This window comes from Primulina huaijiensis, chromosome 4 (assembly GCF_012295235.1).
Source record: "Primulina huaijiensis isolate GDHJ02 chromosome 4, ASM1229523v2, whole genome shotgun sequence".
NCBI classification, from domain to species: Eukaryota; Viridiplantae; Streptophyta; class Magnoliopsida; order Lamiales; family Gesneriaceae; genus Primulina; species Primulina huaijiensis.
In genome coordinates this window covers 5,437,533-5,451,631 of record NC_133309.1, presented here as the reverse complement: position 1 = coordinate 5,451,631, position 14,099 = coordinate 5,437,533, and positions in this window count along the sequence as shown.

Here is a 14,099-nt window from a genome sequence, read left to right as displayed (position 1 = left end):
TTTTGAGATTTATGCGATATTGCTTGTGGTCAATTCACTATTTTGGGAGCACTATTTACTCGGTCGCCAGTGACCGATCAGTTCAGTTTGGTACCACCCGGTCGCCAGTGACCGGTCAGTTCAGTTCAGTTTGATACTCCCCCGGTAGCCAGTTACCGATCAGTTCAGCTCAGTGCAGGGGCCACATGCGTAGAACATAATCTCAACAGAAAATTATTACCAGTTATTTCAGTACCGGGCTCCAAGGAGCAACATTTTTACTATGATTTTAATTCAGTCATGCACGTATTATAATTGCTCAGTACAGGTTATTTTCAGTATGCCCCATGACATGATATTTTATCCCATGCAAAATTTTACTAGTATTTACTCGTTACCTACGATATATGCATGCTGAGTCTTTAGGCTCACTAGACTTGATTGTTGTAGGTACTGATGAGGTCAGGGCCGAGGGCGGGGACCAGTGAGCCAGCTTGGGTATACTCTTAAATTGTTATTTCGCAAATAAATCTTTTCTTCCGCTGCCATTTTGAATATAAAACTTTGTTTATCGGTTTATTTATGAATGAGGCATTTTGATTATTTAAAAAGAAAATTTTTAATTTTTCCGCAAATTTTAAAGCAAGGATTCATAGGCCTTCACATCAACCCTTCAAGAAGTGCCTCATCTTCGCATGAACATTCGTAGCAACATGTGACACATATTTCAGCAATGCAGAATATCGAGTCTCATACTCAGTAACAGACATACTACCCTGTCTCAAATCTTCAAATTCTTTCTCTTTCTTTTGCCTAGCTGCTATAGAAAAATATTTATCAAGAAAACGAGACCGAAACACATCCCAATCAACAGTACGGCCCTGGGCTCTCAATCCGGCCTCGGTCGTCTGCCACCACAATAGTACATTCCTCGAAAGCTGAAATGTAGCCAATCGTAACCAAGTAGACCTAGCACACGGAGCAGTCACAAATATCTGCTCTATCCTCTCAATCTACTCCTCTGCTCGCTTGCCAGTCTCAGAGCTATCAAATCTCGGTCGAAGATAACTGCTGAATTGTGCCAAAGTCAACTCACCAGGCAATAAAGGCTGATCTGCAGGTGCCTGTCCCATACGAGGAGGTGGCAATGGATTCATCTGTCCAAACCCACTGTCAACCTCGTCTATTCCCTCGTGTGGATGTACATGTTCTCTAGCTGCCATCACTGGAAATCAAATTGTAAATCATAACATTTAACAATTACAATCCAGTAATCATCATCACACTTTTCGCACGAAAGCACACGCAACTAAAGAACAATCAATCATACCAAGAAATCATAAAAAACAAGCCAAATGCACAGACACACGCATATAATATCGCCATCCAACTCCCTCATCACAAACCCAACTCCTAACCATCCCAGTCATCTAACATATGCTCTGATTCCACCAATTGTGGAGCCCCAAACCTCGCCACGTAACCATACAACATGTGACGTCATATGCATAAAAATTTTCTTTTCAACGACGTAATAATATAATGCATATACGACAAAATAGAGCAATCACCACACTATCTACGTCAATGTAGCAGAAACAGTATACTAAATACACATACAACTCAAGTAAGACAATATAAACTATTTTGTCTCTATCTACTATTAACTACAGGACTGTTTGACTAGACACACCTAGTCCTTGACCACTATCCTGTCTCACAGCATAGTCCTGTAACCCGTCCAAGAGAAACAGACCCCAAAGGGTGAGCATACACAACAATCATCATCGTAAGACATAACAGTTATATTATCAACAATATAAAATATAACTGGAATGATAACAGAAATACTTCCTTTGCTGTCTCTGGACAATCAAACCACCAACGATATCAACGTCATAACTCCCATAATACTGCAACAACAACATCAACGATACGTCGCACCCCAACACCGGCGACAGCAATATTGTCGAACGAATAACATCAACGATACGTCGCACCCCTACTCCGGCGATAGCAATATCGTTGAACGAATAACATCGATGATACGTCGCACCCCAACATCGGCGACAGCAGTATCGTCGAACGAACAACATCGACGTGACGTCTCCCAACAAACGACAACCGACAATATCAATGATAATAAACAACAACAGATATAATATCAAATCACCCAATACCAGTGATTTATCATCGTTCAACGCAATAGTATTCATCAATACTAAACAATAACAACATATGCTCGTACGTCAACACGTACCTGATAATCGAGTATATATATAATCTGGCTATTTCTTTGATCCCGAGGCTTGTGTTGTACCAAAATAATTCAACAACAATTATCAGATCATTGTCACTGTATCAACACAATCGTAACAACCTCAATATATAACATCAAATAGCCCAACAACAATTAATTCAACAAAATATAAAACTCGATTATAAATTCTTATCGTTCATCAATTTAATATTCTAGTGTATTTAATTCACAATACTACCATCAAATACACCATACTTAATTAACTTCAATTAATAGGCTATTTTACAACATCCGTCAAATTATGAAAACTTTATGTCAACATGTAGTCTATACTTCGTAGACTTCGAATATACAATCAAAATTAATAACAACTAACAAACAACTCTTCAATCTCAATTCAACGATTAAAATCCCTGATTATAATAAATTAAGAATAATTCAAAACAACAACACAATAATCTTCTCTACTTCGTTAAGATCATACATTATTCAACAATCTTCAATTTCAGTATGATTTAACAATTTATCGGATTTATTCCAGAAATCGACGAATTTCAAACGTCATTAAAACTATAAAATTTATACCTCAAATCGAAGACCTCGTGTTAACGATCTCAGAACTGAAGTCGGTTCGTCGATTGGATAAACCGATAAATCACAAGATCGAAAAGAAAATCAAAACTTCGTTCTCACTTTTCCTTCGTGCCTCTCTGTTGAAAGAAACTTTCTGTGAATGAACTTGAATTCATTCACGTTAAGTTTCAAATTTATCCTTTTGTTTTTTTTTAATGTTAAATAATATAATATAATATAATATATTTAACATTATTACACCGGTATATCTCTTTGGACTATGCAAACAATCAAATTTTTCAAAACTCAAAATATAAAACTTCTATATCTTTGAGTTTTCTATGTTATATCCTAATATCAAAACATTTGGACTTCATATGAGCAAAATATGTCACTAATTACCATTTTGCTTTTAAAATTAATTCATTATTTTTCAACTTATTTACAAAAATGCCATCAATATTATTTTATAGTTGTAATATTTACTTCAGGCATTACACTTATACATCCTTGTACTCCCTGGATGGATGGAGTACGGGGTGCTGTAGGCCTCACTCAGGATATCTGCTCGAAGAGAATCGCTGTCAAGAACCCATAGGCGGTCCCTATACCTGACTACGCCGTCCACAACTGTATACAGTCTCTGGCCTTTAACCTCGTCCCTCTGTCTCCACTTCTGTAACTGCTCATCAGAAGTCTGACCTGCTCGGATTCTGTCTCTCAGAGTCGGCTGTACTGTCAGAGTAGCAAGATTCGGGGCCTCGCCCCTGGCATAAACCACAAGCTCAAATCTCTGAATCTCTGCATGTAAGGGTCTCTGTACTGACAGATGAGCTATTACTGCGTGCTTCCTGCTCAGAGCGTCTGCAACTACATTAGCCTTACCCGGATGGTAGCTAATGTCACAATCATAATCCTTCACCAACTCGAGCCATCTCCTCCGTCGCATGTTAAGTTCCTTCTGTGTGAAGAAGTATTTCAGGCTTTTATGATCTGTGAAAATCTTGCACTTCTCCCCATACAGATAGTGTCTCCAAATCTTCAGGGCAAATACCACTGCTGCTAGCTCGAGGTCAAGAGTCGGATAATTCTTCTCATGAATCTTCAGCTGTCTGGACGCATAGGTTATCTCTTTGTCCTGGTGATTCAGAACGGCGCCCAAACCAAGATGAGATGCATATGTATTGAAACGACCTCGATTTTTTTTCTTTAATTTTAAATCATAAATTCTAAATTACTAAATAAAATAATTTAACATAATCCTGAATCATAATAATTTAACATATGAAATTCAAGTGCATAAAATAAAATCCTAAATCATCAACTAACCAAAAATTCCTAAATCGACTTTTGAAAAGATCAACTAACAAAGCATAAAAGTATCTCTAAAAATCCTTAACATAATCTTTAAATCATTTATATATCTAGCTAGCGCGGAAACATAAAGGCCCTCGGGTGTGTACTGCTGCATTCGATCCACTCAAGCGTCAGCGCCTCCCATCAATCATTAAATCCTGCATCATACAAACCTAGTGAGTCTAAAGACTCAGCACGTTCTGAACATGGATAACAAATAATACATATACAATCACATGCATTAAAATCGTACTTTTATTTAAAATAGCTTTTGAAAATAAATAAATCATTAAAAACATTTTAGCATAATTAAATCATAAATCGTAAAATCATTTTAAAATAACTTTAAACATAAATAAATCTTTTAAAAAATCATTAAAAATAAGCTTTAAGCATAACTAAATCATTTTTTTAAAAAAATAGCTTTAACCATCATCGTAAATCATATATCATAAAATCATTTTTATCAGAAGCTTTCAATCATGTATCATTTTGGTGAAGTTTGATACTTGAAAGTGACTAGCTTTTATCCTTGGATCGACTGCAATCTTAGCTCCACATAGTCCATGGAGGTGGGCACTAGGCTCCACCATGAAAATACGATCGTCGGGATGCCTCAGGGACCTTTTCCCATAGACAGGGTCCCTCTGGGGCCTAGGCCCGAATATGGGTTCGCTCTAGGGCCTTGGCCCTCACGTCATCTCCACAAAATCATATATCATATCTTTTGTCACAGTTAATTAACATCCCTCAAAATATTTTTTTTTTCTTTTAAAATCATAAAATAACATAGCATTCGAAAAATAGCATTTTAAAAAGTAAAAATTGCACAGCTTTACAAAAAATCATAAAAAATACATATTATCACCAAAATCATCATTTTAAATCATATAATATCATTTAACATGCGTTATGATCCTTCGGGACGCTGCCAAGCTTTTTCGTATTTTCCTAAGTGTAAAAAGACCGTTTTGCCCCTGGACGTAAAAATTCTCGAATTTATCTTATTCTTACTTTTAATGACATGGGATTATTCTAAATAATTATTTAAGTTTAAATATAATTTTTCATAATTTTAGGAAGCATAAAACTAGGTTTTTCAATTAATTCTTTAATTAACGTTTCGTGAGGCGATAAAATCCCGGAAAAATCCAAAACTCAATATTTTGATCCCAAATTTTAAACATAATATTTTTAGTATTTATTCTACTCTTCCAAGTCATGAGCCACACCCGTGGACCCATGGATTCTATATTTGTTCTTAAATTTTTGAATTTGACCCTTACAAGGACACCCTGAGCCAACTCCTTATTTACTCGAGCCACGCCTGAGCCACCTCGAGCCAAACTCTAGCCAGCCCACCTTACCCTAGACATCCCTTGGACCCTGATGGACCTACCCTGACTCACGCTTAACCCATCTGCAAGTCCCCTACTCCCGAAACACCAGTCGCGCATGCTTTGGGGGAGAGTCCCTCATCCTGTGGACTCTTCCCAAGCCTAAGGCTCGCCCCCAGGCCCTCCTATGACTCTTCTTAGGACCTAACCACGGCCAGTAAGAGCCCTCCTTGAGACCTGGTCGAGCCCCATGACCCCATTCACCCTAGCCAAGTCCCTTGAATTTGTACAATCCAAACCAACCCATGGCTCCTTTCTGTATTTTTCTCCCACGGTTTTCCAGCTTTTTCCCTACAATTTTTTTATCATGTTTTGCCCATATTTCAATCATATTTTATCGTGTATTGGCAGCGTGTCCGTTGGAATCGAAAACGATTTCAAAACAAGCGTGAAATCGATAAAACTTTGAAAATACGTAACGTACCGTAAAATAATCGAACACCATTATTTTTCATGCAAAATCCATAAACACACACATATTATGATTTGTATGATGTTATAAAAAGGTTTAGGAATCGTGTCTTTGCGTCTATAACGCTCGATTATTAGATCTTCGGCGAGGGTGTGACGTTGGATGACCGGATGACGAAAACTCCTAACCATTTCTCCTTACCTTAATTTCAAAAATTGTATGTGTGTGGGAGTGAATTTTTGGCTGATTGAAGTAAATTGTGAGGTTATGAAAGCCTAGGATTCCTATTTATAATTTAATTTGTAAGTTAAATGGGATTTGGTTTTGGGCTTGCAACTTAAGGGTAATTGAGCCTACTTAATTTAATTAAATTGAGCCCAATAACAGTTAATAAATTAAATAATAAAAATTTATAAAATTAGTTTTCATAAAATAATATTTTTGATCTTTTAAAACTCCTTGTTTTCCCAAAACCGGCTTCCCGAGAAAAATCGCTCGACTCTTAAAATAATTCAAACTCCAACATTTTTTGGAAAAATTAAATCATATTAGGAAGCCTTGCTATTATTTAAATAAAAATACATATTCTTGTCTTGCTCTTTCCCGGTCTCCTTTTCCCTACCTATTATCGAATATTCGAGTAAAATCCTTAATTTCATGCAATCATGCCATATTATCATTTAATCATGCAATCATACATTTAATCGTACAAAAATATCATGCTAGCCTTTAAAATCAATTAAATTAAACAATTAAGCAATTAAAATAATTTTGCATGCATGCGGTTTACGTAGACTCATTTTTCGGACGTTACATGTATAGACCACAAACTCTCCCTCACTGATGGCATAGCTAGTACTGGTACAATGATCAATGCTAGCTTCAGTCTGTCAAAGCTCTGCTGACACTGGTCCTCAGATAAACTTGGCGTTCTTCTTCGTCAAGGCGGTCATAGGTACCGCAATAGAAGAGAATCCCTGCATAAACTTCATGTAATAACCTGCCAATTCCAAGAAACTACGGATCTCTGTCACGCTCTTCAGAACTGGCCAATCTCTGACTGCCTCCACTTTGCTCGGATCGACCTCTATGCCAACCTGCGATACAATGTGGCCCAAGAATGCCACTCTGTCGTGCCAGAATTCACACTAGCTGAACTTGGCATACGGTCGTCTATCCTATAGAGTCTGCAATACTGTCCTCAGATGATGACTGTGCTCCTCCCTGCTCTTCGAATCGATCAGAATATGATCAATGAAGACTATGACGAACTGATCCAAGAATGGCTGGAATAAGCTATTCATGAGATCCATGAAGATCGATGGCGTCTTCGTCAGACCGAATTGCATCACTAAAAACTCATAGTACCCGTAACGCGTCCGGAAAGCTGTCTTATGCACATCTGACTCTCTCACCTTCAGCTGATGGTATCCGGATCGAAGGTCTATCTTGGAGAACAGTGAGGCACCCTGAAGCTGATCAAACAATTCCTCGATCCTAGGAAACGGATACTTATTCTTAATGGTGACTCTGTTCAGCTCGCGGTAGTCAATGCCTAGACGCATGCTGCCATCTTTCTTCTTAACAAAAAGAACTGGTTCGCCCCAAGGAGAAAAACTAGGGCGAATGAAGCCCTTATCTAGCAGATCCTGAACCTGATCCTTAAGCTCCTTCATCTCTGCAGGCGCTAAACGGTAGGGTACCTTAGATATCGGCACTGTCCCTGGCATGAGCTCAATAGAGAATTCCACCTCTCTGTCTGGTGGAATGCCTGACACATCGTCAGGGAATACACTGGAGAATCACTGACCTCAGCCACATCCTCCAGCCTCTGACTGACTAGCTCTGACACTGATACAATGCTGGCTAAGAACGCCTGACAGCCTCTCCTCATAAGCTTCCTCGCACACATGCAGGAAATGACGTGCGGGAACTGCTGATGTCTAGTTGCCTCAAATACAAACGGCTTCCCATTGGGAGGTCTGACAGACACTGACCTCTGGCGAATATCTATGACTGCTCCATGAGAAGAGAGCCAGTCCATGCCCAGTAAGATATCAAACTCTGGTAGCGGTAGTACTATCAGATCTGCCTGTACTGCCTTCTGCTACAATCTGAGCTTCAATCTTCTCACTATCTGGGATGTGAACATCCGATCTCCGGATGGAATCGATACTCTGAATCTTGAATCCATCGCTACTGGTATGATTGCTAGTCTCTTCATGAAAGATTCGGATATAAACGAATGCGTAGCCCCTGAATCTAGCAATGCATGCGTGGCTACTCCTGCAATATATATCCTCCCTGCGACTAAACAAACCATCAAATCTAATACTGTTGAACTTGAGGAATTCCTTATCGGCAGTTAACCCAAAATCCTCGAAAAATCAATGACTTAACCTAATTAACAATTCCAAAAATTCGAAATTCAACCTCAGAAAAATAAAAAATTGAAAATCAATCCCCTTAAAGTTCGAAAATTGTACCATGGCCCTTCAAATTCGCGAAAATTGCAACATGACCCTAATCTCCTATTTGAATTTAACCCCAAGATTTTACAAAATTCGAAAATTTCACCAAACTAATCTTCAAAATTGCAGAAGTTCGAAAATAGTCCCAAACTAGGTAGAAAATGCATATTAATTCTTTCTATGTTATCGATCCCAACAGTCAATTCACATACTGATCATAGCATTACAGGCAATCAAAGAGATAAACAAATAAACTTAATCGTAAAAGTTACCAGTAATCAAAGTAGATTCAGGCTCTGCTTTAGCTTCCTCGGCATGCATCACATATGCTCTGCCGGTAGTGGGGCCCTTGTTCTAAGGGCATTCTGCATCCTTGTGCCCCTCTTGTTTGCATACGAAGCATCTGTAGGTGCCCCACATGCATTTTACATAATGATATTTTTTGTACTGCTGACATAGTGGTCCCCCCTCCTGCCTAGGAGCCCCTGGTGCCTGGGGTGGTCTTTGCTGCCCCTAAGGCTTCTGCGGCCCTTGCTATCTCTGTGGCCCCACGTACTGCTTTTTCTGTGGTTGTGCACTAGACTGGACCTGATGCCGCTTCCACTGCATCTCAAAATCTATGTCTCGCAGTGCCTGCTCTGCCTAAAAAGCACAGGCAGTGGCCTCATCATAACTCGTCGACCTCATCAGCATGACGTCCCGGCGAAGAGTAGGCCTGAGTCCTTCAAGGAAATGCCTCAGCTTCTAGGCAGCATCCCCTGCTATCATGGGCACGAAGTGACAGCCCTTGTCAAACTTGCGGATGAACTCCGCCACAGATAAATCCCCCTGCCGGAGGCTCATGAACTCTCTCGTCAGGCGGCCATTGACGTCTGCTGGAAAGTACTTCCTGTAGAATAACTCCTTGAACTTAGCCCAAGTAAGGGTGGCCAAGTCCACAGCATGCGCGGCTCCCTCCCACCATAAGGACACATCATCTCTCAGCATATAGATGGCGCACCTGGCCCGGTCGCCATCCCTCATATGAAGGTAATCAAAGCGAAGCTCCAGTGATCCGATCCACCCCTCAGCTACGAATGGATCAGTGGTACCCCCGAACTCCTTCGGGTTGAGCCTACGGAACTGCTCAACAATATCTGTCTGCGGTCTAGGAGCCTGCTGTAGCTGCTCCAATGGTCTAGCTATACCCTCTAGGACTCGGGTAGCCGGATCCCCTGGCGGTGGTGGTGGTGGAGGTCGTCTGCCACCCTCAAGGATATCATCCATTCTGACCATCCTGGGCTCGCGTCTAGGAGGCATATCTGAATACAGTCCAATTAAAACGTAATCCATCACGCAATTAATCTAGTTTTAAATTAATGGACCTTAAATCGTAAAAAATGTTAAACATTAGCAGTAAATCATCATAATGCGTAAACCATGAAAGCATTCAGGTTATAACAATAAATAATTTTTAAACATTTAAATCATAAAAGCCTACAGACTTGAGGCTCTGAAGACTGAGCTGCAGAAGCTAACGACAGCACAACCCTATACAGGACCGTTGCTCTAATACCAACTGTAACGACGACTCGTTTTCGTTTTAAAATGATAAAATATTTTTTTAAAAAAAAAACTCTCATTTTGAAAATAACATTTAAATAAATCACATGCATGCAATCCTACTTAAAAGCATCATTTAAAAGTTATCATAATTAATTACCAATAAAATATACGGATTAAAGACGGGTAAAAATCATAACATCAACTGTAAAATGAAACAGTGTATAAATCAACAAATCCTCTCCAAAACATAAAATCGTATAAGTGCGGAAAATCATAGGCCCTCAGGTCGTGTCGCCCACCAGGTCCGCTGACTCAGAGTCCAGCACCCCCAGTCTCCTCAGAATCTAGCTCATCTGCATCACACATGCCTAGTGAGTCTAAAGACTCAACACGCCTTACCAGGAATAACGAGTACATATACAGGCACACAACAGTGAAAAATAGCATAATGAACATACATCTCATGTTAGTAGTAAAATCGTATACATAATCGTGTCCTGTCGAAATATAGTAAAATCATAGCATGCATAATCGTATCAGCATATACGTGTCAAATTACTTAATTTGAATTCCGTCCATTAGCTGTGACTTTCGTATCATCATGTCAGTCGATGGATCCATCTACGTGTAACCACGGTACCCAACGGCGAGGATCATCAGCGACAACATTACCCGCCCACTGAGTCCCGGCCTTACATGTCATCGTGTCATCGTGTCAGTCACAAATAATTCACTTCCTTCAAAACGTGTCAACATATCCATCAATTAAATAAACGCATGCGTATACGTAATTTTTCCTTTAAACCAAGCATGCATCATAATTATCATAATAGCGTAAAAATCGTAAACATGATGCATAATCATTTAATATATCATAGTTTGTGCACAGGGTGCTGCCAGGACCAAAATCTCACCCCGGGTGCAAAATGGCCATTTTGCCCCCGGAAATCCAAAAATTATCATTTCACCCCTAGACCTCTAAAATTGACCCAAAGCTTACCAGCCTACTGTGGACCTAGACCAAACCCCAAGGAATGCACCTGAACAAAGCCACCCGCCCCATGCATGCGGCTAACTCCTAGGAACCGAGAACACGACAACAGCCCCTTACCGAGACTACTCTACCCAACGCGACTCGATTGTTCGCTCCATCGACTCCAGCATGGTTAGAGCCATCCCAGCCCCATCTCAGACCCACCAGGGTCTGGTCTAGGGCTGGAGAAAGCCCTCGCACAGCTGGTATGACAGAAGCGTAATTCGAGCCTCACCCAAGCTCTCATACAATCGGCCCTCAACTTCTACAACGAAACTCGACCGAGCTGCATCTCCAGCATACCTAATTTTTCTTTCTTGGTGAAAACAACCCCTCAGCACACATGATAGCCGTCCCCTTGCAACAAATCAGAAAAAACATGTGTGGAAACAAAGAATGCATGTATTTGAAAAAAAAAACGGAAACCTTCCTTGGCATGGCTGGATCGAGATATACACACATATAACACATCACAGTATGTATAAGACGTAAATTATGTAGAAACAAGGGTACGGGGCATGCCTTAACGATTGAAGAACAAGAACGATGCAATGGAGACCCGGAAGAAGTTTTTCTTTTGCAAACAAAGATAGGACCGAAACCTTCAGCTGTTGTTTTCTGAAACCGAGGACAAGGACTGCCGAAAGAGGGTGTCGGCTGGTGTGTGGGTGCAAAAGTTTAGGTTTAGGTTTAAAGATGTTTAATTATATAGATAATACTAAGTTAATGGGTCACAATTGTTTTTTAAAAGTTTTTAAAAGAGTTTTAAGCCCAATAAGTCTAAGAGTGAACCAATTAAATCCAAACACACTCCCGACAAATATTTCTTGTTGGTAAGTTCTTGAAAATATTAACCGAACCCTTTAAAAGTCCCATTATTCGATAAAATTTGCGTATTGTTAAAAATAAAATCATGCGGGTAAAAATACCCAATAAAATCCTTTTTTAAAAAAATACTTTTAAAAACGCTCTAAATTAATTAATAAAAATAAATCGTGTAATTAAAATAATTTTCCTGAAAATTCTCCGGTCTCCGTTCCTCATTCGAGCCTGAAATGCATCTAGAAGCCATAATGCTTGAACTTTTAAAATTTCATGAAATAAATCCTATCATGCATGAATTATGCATAAAATGCATAAAAATAATTAAGCACATATTTAAAAACAAAAATCCTAGATTGAATGCAGTCAGGTTACGTGAATTAAATTCATGAACCTTATAGTGAGAGTGGCACTCGGACGGTAAAAAGTTACTGCTCGGGCGCCGGGTCCTCTGGACTAACGACTTGCGACTTAATTCTCCCAACTCCAACATACGGACTGTGAACCAACACATCGAGACTCATCCTAGGACGCTATGGCAATGACTCGACTTCATAAAAATGCCCCAAACGTCCCCAAAGAAATGTCCGCTCATCCACAACGCATCACAAAACCTTAACCTGAAATTTGACACAACATGCTTCCTACAACTTCTAATACAACCAAATACTTAACGACATGAAACGAATCACCAAAATGCATCTGAACACCATACCCAATATACCTAAACGAAGCAATGATCAACCGACGATTCCCAACAAAGCCTGCAACCAAAAAAACTCAAGAAACATGAAGAACATGTATTTTAAAAACGTCACAGTTTGAGCAGTCACACAAAAATGATCATAACTCACTCGTTTATTATCAAAAAATTACTAATTTACTTTCAAATCGAAGGTATCAAAAAGTACAACGTTTTATATGTTGAAAGTTTTTCCAGAAATTCAATCGAAATTCACAGTAATCAAAATGACAGCAAACTCGGTTTTTAATATCTAAAAATCGTTTCAAAATCGATCCAAACGTTTTTGCTCAAACTTTGCACAACATACATGAATTTTTACGCATAAACAACATCAAAACATATAATATGACAAGATCGATGCAAAAACAAAAGATTATACATGCCTTTGCTTTGAAACGCTAGAAGATAACGAATACCGACGCAGTGGATTGCGGAAGATGATCGGGGAATGCTTGCTACACGATTTTTGCTCGAAAAACCAACGTAAATCTTCGAAAATTTGCAAGGGGAAAGGGGGATGCTGCTCGAGCTCAAGAACCCTAGGTTTTTCTCAAAAATATAACTTGAGTGTGTGTGTGTGTTGTGTGTGTGCGTGAGTGTGTAAGTTTAGGGGGGGGAGTTTTAGCTTAATTAACTAATTAGGGCTTAAAGAGTTGTTTAATTGAATAATTAGGTATAAAATAATACTAATCTAATTATTTAACCCCAAACAAAGTTTAAATAAATATCATTTTCAAGACTTAAAATTCCCCACTACTAAACTTAGAAATTTTGAAAAGCTAAAAATCTTAAAATCACCTAATAAATTAAATTAGGCTCTAGAATGTTTAAGATTTCCTAAATCAATAAAATAAAATTTTCTTGGCGTGGAATAAAATAACACATTTTACCAATCACACAAATCGTCGCGGTCTCATTTCCAGATCTTGCATCGAATAATCGCCTGAAACATGAAACTCAAGAAAATATTTTAACGTGCATCACATGCAATAAAATATGCAAACATTTCAACGTGCATCACATAATTTAAAATAATGCAAATTCATAAATCATGCATCGTTAAAATCATTTTTTTAAATTAAATAAATAAGTTAACCAATAATTAAAACACAAATCCATGCAATGAACATGCTTTTATTTAAAACAATTTAATAAAATACAAAAAAAATTAATAACTTGCATGCATCTGGTTTACGTGGACCTTCAAATTTTCGGGTCGTTACACATATTGTGGTGGTTGAGTAGTTCATCCTCCACTAATGAAGTGGTTGGATCACATGCTTTCTTTACCTTTGTCGTGGATTCTTTTGTTTTTGTATGGTGTCCGGGGAAAATGTGGCTTGTGTGGACCTTCACCACTTGGACTTGCCTGAGCAGATTCTTTTTGACCATATTTCCACATGAGCCAGCTTGCTGTTCTACAAAAGATTTCTTTTGTTCTCAAATATTTCTTCTGCAAAACTTATAGTTTGTCATGTCATGGTCTTTAATAGAAAATATTCATTT